The 7874-nt window shown below is 40.3% G+C and overlaps 1 pseudogene; it reads right to left on the minus strand.

Moving 5' to 3' along the window:
- Positions 1 to 269: 269 nt before the first annotated feature.
- On the minus strand, positions 270 to 1398 carry LOC112455842 (annotated as a pseudogene).
- Between the last annotated feature and the right edge of the window lie 6476 nt (positions 1399 to 7874).

Below are 7874 nucleotides of genomic sequence, written 5' to 3' on the forward strand. Positions count from 1 at the left end.
ATCATGGATTAATATTTTAATACTGTTTCTGATTGTTATCGGAATGAATTAAAGTATGGTTTTGTATTTTCATATTGTAATTATTATATTCAAATCATTAAACTATTCATGTATTTTTATTTTTCCTCCAAATGTTTGCGAAAACTTAACTATTTAGTAGAGCTACATAATCGAGTAAATGAATTAAATATTATCACATAACTGAATGAATTAAAATCACAGTCCTTAAAAATACAATATAGCTAATATATATTAATTATAAAATAGATTATAATATATATATAATCAGCTGTTTTATAATGAATCAATTGTACGATGAAACAGAGTTATTTATCTGGTTATAATATTTACAGTCCTTGAATCTGAATCCTTTAAACAAAATTGAACAATTCGTTGAATCTAAGATCAGATTTTAGCTTTCTTCCTATTTTTATCCGACACTGTATACTTGTCGTAACTTTTTGTTGGATCAAAAGGTTCCCATCTACTCGCTGGAAAAATGTGTTTGTTCCTCTCGTACCATGATCTAATGAGAAAAACATAAAAGAGAATTATACAAAGTATTCTTTTAATAATAAATACCTAAGTAAAACTTTTCCGACATGTGATTCCTCGGTTTCGACAGAAGCATCGTGCTTAATACGAATATCATCGTGAACGTCAAATGTGAATAGAGGCCCGCTCTTTCCTCGTGCCTAATCGCAATATTACATACATTAAAATAACATGCCAACATTGTGATATTGCTTCATAAGTTTTATCATTTAGTATATTTACCTTAGTTACAATAAAATTAGTTATAGTTGCAGTAAAACGTATAATGGTGCGGTAATATAAGATTCTCCTTGACATACATTAACTGATCTGCCATTACTGTTTTAAGCTCGCTGAATTCACGCCTCAGAACTTCTAAACATCTCTGAAGAACCTAATAGATAGAATTACCTGTGTGTAAAAATTTAATTTATGCAGCAGAACATTATATATCATGCCAATGTTACTCCAAAAGTGACACTGGAGTATTTTAATAACTTAAACGTTCTCTAAACCACTGAGACATTCACCTTTCTTCATTATAACACTCCGACGATGGTCAGATCCATCCCAATAACTGAATGTGATCTCAATTTCTTCTTCCTTCAACGCGTTCTGCTTTCTACCCCATTCTTGTCTCAATTCTTCCCTAAGTTTATTTTCCTCCTCGTCCCTTTCGATAATTCCTTCGCGTGTAAACGGGATTGATCTCCTCGGCATCAGCTCCCTGCTGTCAATATATACCTGTGAACAGGCTCCTTGATCTCCTCGGTATCAGCTCTCTGCTGTCAATATGTAATACCTCTACAAAGTAAAAATGTATTGTATAATCAGAATACTAGCAACGTGCACAACTTCATTTGAGGTTATAATTGGGTATAACATTCATCGCACGATACTGTTATAATTGCAAATCGGAAACGTACCTCGAGTTCAGCTCTTCTGCGATCAACGAAGTCGGGATCGAACGTGTCAGTCGTCACTTTCTGCCAAGCGTAGAGAACCTTCTTTTCCGGCAGCGGTGGTAACACGATGTAGGGATACAAAATCTCGGGATAAGCACGAAGCAATTCAATTTTCAATTCAGTATATCGCCGGCACGATTACGGTGTTACTGCCGTTTCGCGTACGCGCGTATGCGCGCGTTGTCGCACCTTATACCTCGCGACAGCGTGCGGCTCGTGCAAACGTTAACGCGCGGCCGCAATCGCGCGGCAGAAACGCCTCGTGTGAACAGGCTCCTTGATCTCAGTATCAGCTCCCTGCTGTCAATATAAAAAATAATATAATAGGTTATTAACCTGTATGTATAAACACTCACGTAAACGTAGTATAAACAGTAAATAAAATAGTACAAGTATAACAGTAATATATAGAATAAGATAATTATAGGATAATTACATAAAACAATTACCTTGAATTAATCGTCGCGTCGCGTAAAGAGTCACGGTCGGTCTCGCTACGCGCGTACTACCGTGTCTCTCTCGAGATAGGTTATAACTGATGAACTGACTGACACTCTGACAGCGCGCTAAACGAACGCACTGTCTACACTGCACTGCACTGCACTGCACTGCGATACTAACGCTGCTAGCCGCCAGTGTCGAAAAAGTGAAAGTGACGTTCTCTGTTTGTTACATGTATGTTATAATGAATGAGAGCGGTTGACGTAGAAAGTATCTTAAAAAAAATTTTTGACATTTAGACTTTGCGTCGCAATATCTCCGCTCGTAGGGCACGTAGCGGAATATTATAAGAGAAACCCCCCCTAATTGGACCCCAAGCTATCGATCAAGCCTAATTAGAACTTGATCCGTTCACTCGTTATCGAGATCTCAACATCTCGCATACTCGCAACCCGTCGCGTCGCGTAAAAGAGTCACGGTGCGGTCTCGCTTCGCGTGTACTTGGCGCGAGACACTACCGTGTCTCTTGACATTCAATAAAGAATGTACATTAAAATTTAATTATATATGTAAAATGATTCATTATTTAAATATTGTAATAGTGCGTTGTTAACCCTTACAAAAAATACACGCAACAGTGTCCGAAATTACACTCAAATGAATGTTAACTCGCAAACAAACCTCCATTGAGAGTTAACACTCATTTGAGTGTAATTTCGAACACTAGTCGGGTGTATTTTTCGTAAGGGAAAAATTTCTATTATACATAAAATGTAATGAAAATGTAACGGAAGCAAATTTCATAAATGTACATTATAAACGTTTAACGTTGTCAATGAAAATAAAGTTACAAGTAACTTAAATTTAATGGCACATATATTAAATTTCATGCACAGTGAACATTAAACTTAATGCACAATGAACATTACACTTAATGCACAATGAACATTAAAATTCGTGTAATAAACATTAAATTTCAGTAAAATAAGCTGAATTTTTGGTTTCTACATTACATTATTTGTATGTCGATGTGCATGAAATTTAATGCATGTACCATTAAATTTAAGTTACGTAACTTCATTTTCATTGACAACATTAAATATTTTTAATGTACGTTTGTGAAATTTGCTTCCGTTACGTTTTCATTAAATTTCATGTAAAATCCTTGCTGCGAGGCTTCCGTGGCGGCGCGAGCCGTCGTGGTCGTCCTCTTCGGCCGCCATTCAACGCTCAGCTCAGAACTGGCACGGACTAGGGGAATCTGACTGTCTAATTAAAACAAAGCATTGCGATGGCCCTCGCGGGTGTTGACGCAATGTGATTTCTGCCCAGTGCTCTGAATGTCAACGTGAAGAAATTCAAGCAAGCGCGGGTAAACGGCGGGAGTAACTATGACTCTCTTAAGGCGTTTTCTTCCTCTTCTTTTTTTCCTTGCTCTCTTTTTTGTTGACTCTCCTATGTGGTGCATGGTATAGGCATTGGCCCCTGGTTGATCGACCCTAGTGGCCGATCCCAGGGGCTTTTTGCTTTAAGAGCTTTTGAAGAGGTAAGATCCGTGGTGCATGGTATGCATTGGCCCCTGGTTGATCGGTCCTAATGGCCGATCCCGGGGGCTTTTTGCTTTAAACAAATTTTGAGATTTGGAGAGGTTTGAGCCCCTGGTGACCTTAGGTCCCGGGGGCTTTTTGCTTTAAGGACAAAGCAATACGCCGCCCCCGTGGACACTGGACCGTAGAGGGCCTGTAGATACGAGGGGCGCAAACTGATTGACTTGAAATTGCTGCACAAAAGAATAAAGCATGCAACATGGCGATAGTTATATTAAAATTATATCATTTTATAATATAATATATTTTATAATATAATTTATTTTAATAAATAAAATATATATAATATATATAATAATAATATTTATTTATTTATTTATACATATATTTATTTATTTACATGCATCCGAAGCACCGGGCAATATGGGTTGAATCTCGCTTTGCATAAAAAAATTATTATTAATAATTAATTAATAATAATAAAAATAAAGATAAATAATAAGAGTAATAATATTAATAATAATAATTATTATTGTTATTAATATTATTATTATTGTATTAATATTTTATATTCATTGATTTATTAATTATAACATATTTATATTTATATTTACATTTTTTTATATATTAGTTTTTTATATATTATATATTATATATTTTATATTATATATATATTATATATATATTATATATTTTATATTATATATTATATATATTATATATTTTATATATTAGTTTTTTATATATTATATTAGTTGTTGTTTTACTATTTATTTATTTACTTATATTTATTTAAAATATTTATTTATTTAGTAAAAGCAAAGGAGATAGTTTACCTGACAGAGATAGAAATTAATAGAAAATTTGTAGTTTGACTTATTGATGCTTGAAATCCATAATTTTTGAGTTTCTGTGTTAGAAGGAAACCTTTTCATAACATAAGTAACTGTCTGATCTATTTGAGCAGTTTAATGCACAACACAATGCCATGATCAGGAATAGTAGGAATTACTAATAGGCAAGGAGAATAGAAATAGATTACGGCGGAAATGTTAAAATTAGAGAATAAATTTAGATTACGGAATGTAAGATTAGAGGATAGATATAGGATAGATATATACTTTTTAAAAAGTTTTTAAACTCCAATGAATAACGAAGACAGAATGTTTGTATCGATTTGTGTCGCTTGCTGAAAAAAATAAGATATGTATATATGTAAGATATAAATAAAGACAAAATTGACAAAATATAAATATATATAAATATATATATTTATTACAAAATAAAATATTACAAACATTAGAAAATGTTTATATTGCACCTTTTCAGGAGATTACTTTCTAACAATAAATCAGATGATTTATAATTCACTGCTTGACCATTTAATTTGTTCGTGGTATTCTTGATTTTTTGTTCAGACTTTCTATGTCCCTATTAATATAAAATAATCATATTATTTAAAAATATTTTCAAAAATACATAAATAGATATTAAACAAGTTCAAATCATGTTAGACAAAATCTAATACAAACAAAAATTTACCTTTTCCTTTTTCCTTAATCTTTTTCGTCGTATCGTTTTCAATTTATATAGCAAAAAATATATTTTTCTCGTAAACTTGCGGTGCCTGTCATACTGTCATCTTTTTATGGGCTGACGTTATGCAAGTATGCGTGCTTATGAAAAGAATAAAGCATGCAATTCACGCGAGCCAATCAGCACTTAGATCAACTATTGCGCCCCTCGTATCTAGAGGCCCTCTACTGGACCGTCCCGGGGGCTTTTCGCTTTGAGCGTTTTGTAGGTGAGAGTCATGGTTGCTCGTTCACAAGGGGGCGCAGCCTGTCGTCTGCGCCCCAAGTCTGCCCCACCTCCACGATGGTGTCCGCTGGGTACCCGGCTTGCCGGGGAGCTAACGGGGTTCAGGCGACTCGGGAGCATGCCCTGGGCTCTCGGCCGGTCTCGACCGGCGCCAGCGGGTTCATTCCCGTCAGGGCAACAGCGGGAGCACGCCCTGGGCTCTCGGCCAGTCTCGACTGGTGCCAGCGGGTTTCATTCCCGTCAGGGTAATAACGGGAGCATACCCTGGGCTCACGGCCGGGATACCGGTGCCAGCGGGTTTCATTCCCGTCAGGGCAACACAGCTGGCTGTGGGCTAGCAACCCCTGTCGGCTTACTGGTAAACGCTGGCAAAAATCAAAACGAAGCCTCGGACGACGGGGAACATGGCCCCATTCCCCTGGAGCACGGCCAGGGGGCTATTCGAAGACAACCAAGGCAAGAAGTACAGGTCTGTGAACTATCGCTCCCCTTCAGTCAAAGGGGATGCGAAAATTGCGCCGCAACTGCAGCGGGCGAGTATATGGCTCTCACTGTCAAAGATGAGGCCCGGCATATAGAGGAAGTGCACCCTCACCTGAGCATCAGGTACAAATGCGAACGGTGTGGCAAGTCATAGGCGTCGTATCGGGCGGCCGCATGCCACCTTCCAAGATGCCCAGCAGCCAGGGCAGGTGATGGGCAGCGAACCGTGGAGCAGGGCCGGTTCGTCTGCCCTGACTGTGACAGGAACTTCACCACACAACGAGGCCTGTCACTGCATCAGAGGCTGGTACACCCAGTGGCAAGAAACCGAGTAAGATCGGAGCGTGCTGCTCCGAAGGTAATGGAGCCGAGGAGAGGTAGAATTTTCTTTGCCGAAGATGTGAGTAGGATGCTCGAGCTCGAGGTAGAGCTCAAGGATGAGACGAATATAGCAAAGGCTATGGCCTTGCTTATGCCGGAGAAAACCCTGAAACAAATAAGGGACAAGAGGAGTGAGGCGTGCTATAAAAGGTGGAAAGAGCAGCGCCTCGAGAGTCAAGAACCCCTCAGCGAGGAGGACCGACAAGCGGATGGTGCACCGCCAGAGGTCGATGATGTCTTTGTAGATCCGGAGGAGACCGAGGATGTCTTCTTAGATGCGGAGGAGATACCGTGCGATATATATAGCTTTGACGAATCAACGTCAACTGCACACTGGAGGCAAGCCTGCATTGAGGCGGTGCTTAAGGAGCTCAAGAGTAGTGAGCCCAAGGAATCGCTGGAATTACAACAACACATCCCTATCTACTATCTAGCGAAACCACTGCCAAGGGAACGGGCTTGGAAAAATTAGCAGTGGGAATCTCGTTAATCCATTCATGCGCGTCACTAATTAGGTGACGAGGCATTTGGCTATTTGCATCACGTCTTTTTGGCGCGTCTTACCGCTTCGGGGCAGTGCGGTTCCTGATAACAACGGGTCCCGGCTCGAGCGACCCTGCAGGTTGACTATTGGATCGCTCATCTGCGCAACGGGTTACCCAATAACAAGGATACGAGATCCAGCATAACTTTCGTTCTTTATTATCACCTATCTTATAGTAACTGGCCTATCTAGCACTCTTGGCAAGTCCTCCCGCAGGAGGGAAACTCATCTGACTGATCTGCCGCGGGATTCCTGCGTACGGGCTGGAAAAATTATTTAAGCAGAGTCCCCTACTTGGGGAAACGGAACTTGGCCGGCTTAGTGTGTTGCCGTTACCGCGGGGAGCCACGTGGAGGCGTCCGCCCGTGTGCCGGAGCGGTTCGGTCGGCTCTGCCGCCGCGCCGCTCAGTGCCCATCCGAGCGACTCGCATCACTGATGTCGACGGCAAAAGTGCCGGCATAGATTAAAATCGGGAGTGTAGAATGCTCCCGAATAAATAAATAAATAATGGTGGATCAGGTCCCAGACCGTCGTTTATGTATAAAATTACATCAGTGAGCTAGTGCCAAGAGTTTTTAATTTGCAGCATCGCTGCTGTTGAGGCGCAAAGGCGCGTTATAATCCATAAACATATGGAAGAGTTCCACTGAGCTCCTGAGTGCTTGGAGTGTTAGCGTTCTCAGCGAGCCTCTGTCTTCAATTCCCAATTTACGAAGACAGGTAACAGTGTCTTTGGGCATTGCTCCTCTTGTCCCGATAACTATCGGGAGGATCATACAGTCTTTCGCCCCTAATTGGGCTTTAAGCGGGCCTATGAGGGACGCATATTTGGCGAGCTTGTCTCTTGCCTCTCTCTAAGAGATCGCCATCCTCATGGCAGATTGTTACATCAGCCACAAAGACCCTTTCCCGATACTGTATGATCAGGTTTGGTTGGAGATTCCTCAGATAAAGGTCCTGCAGTCGAGCTTCTTTTGTTATCGTCATTCCACGTTGCCCCAAAACGTGGCGCTCTATGAAGTCTCGAATATCATTGTGGCGTTTAATACGACCAGACTTGGTGTACACGCACTGCCCCAGTATATGACCCAGTGTCTCGGGTTGAGCCTTGCACTTACGGCACATGACGCCGCTGCTCTTAGTGGCTCTGTTCAGCG

This window comes from Temnothorax curvispinosus, unplaced genomic scaffold (genome assembly GCF_003070985.1).
Source record: "Temnothorax curvispinosus isolate PA1 unplaced genomic scaffold, ASM307098v1 QBEX01006400.1, whole genome shotgun sequence".
Classification (NCBI taxonomy): Eukaryota; Metazoa; Arthropoda; class Insecta; order Hymenoptera; family Formicidae; genus Temnothorax; species Temnothorax curvispinosus.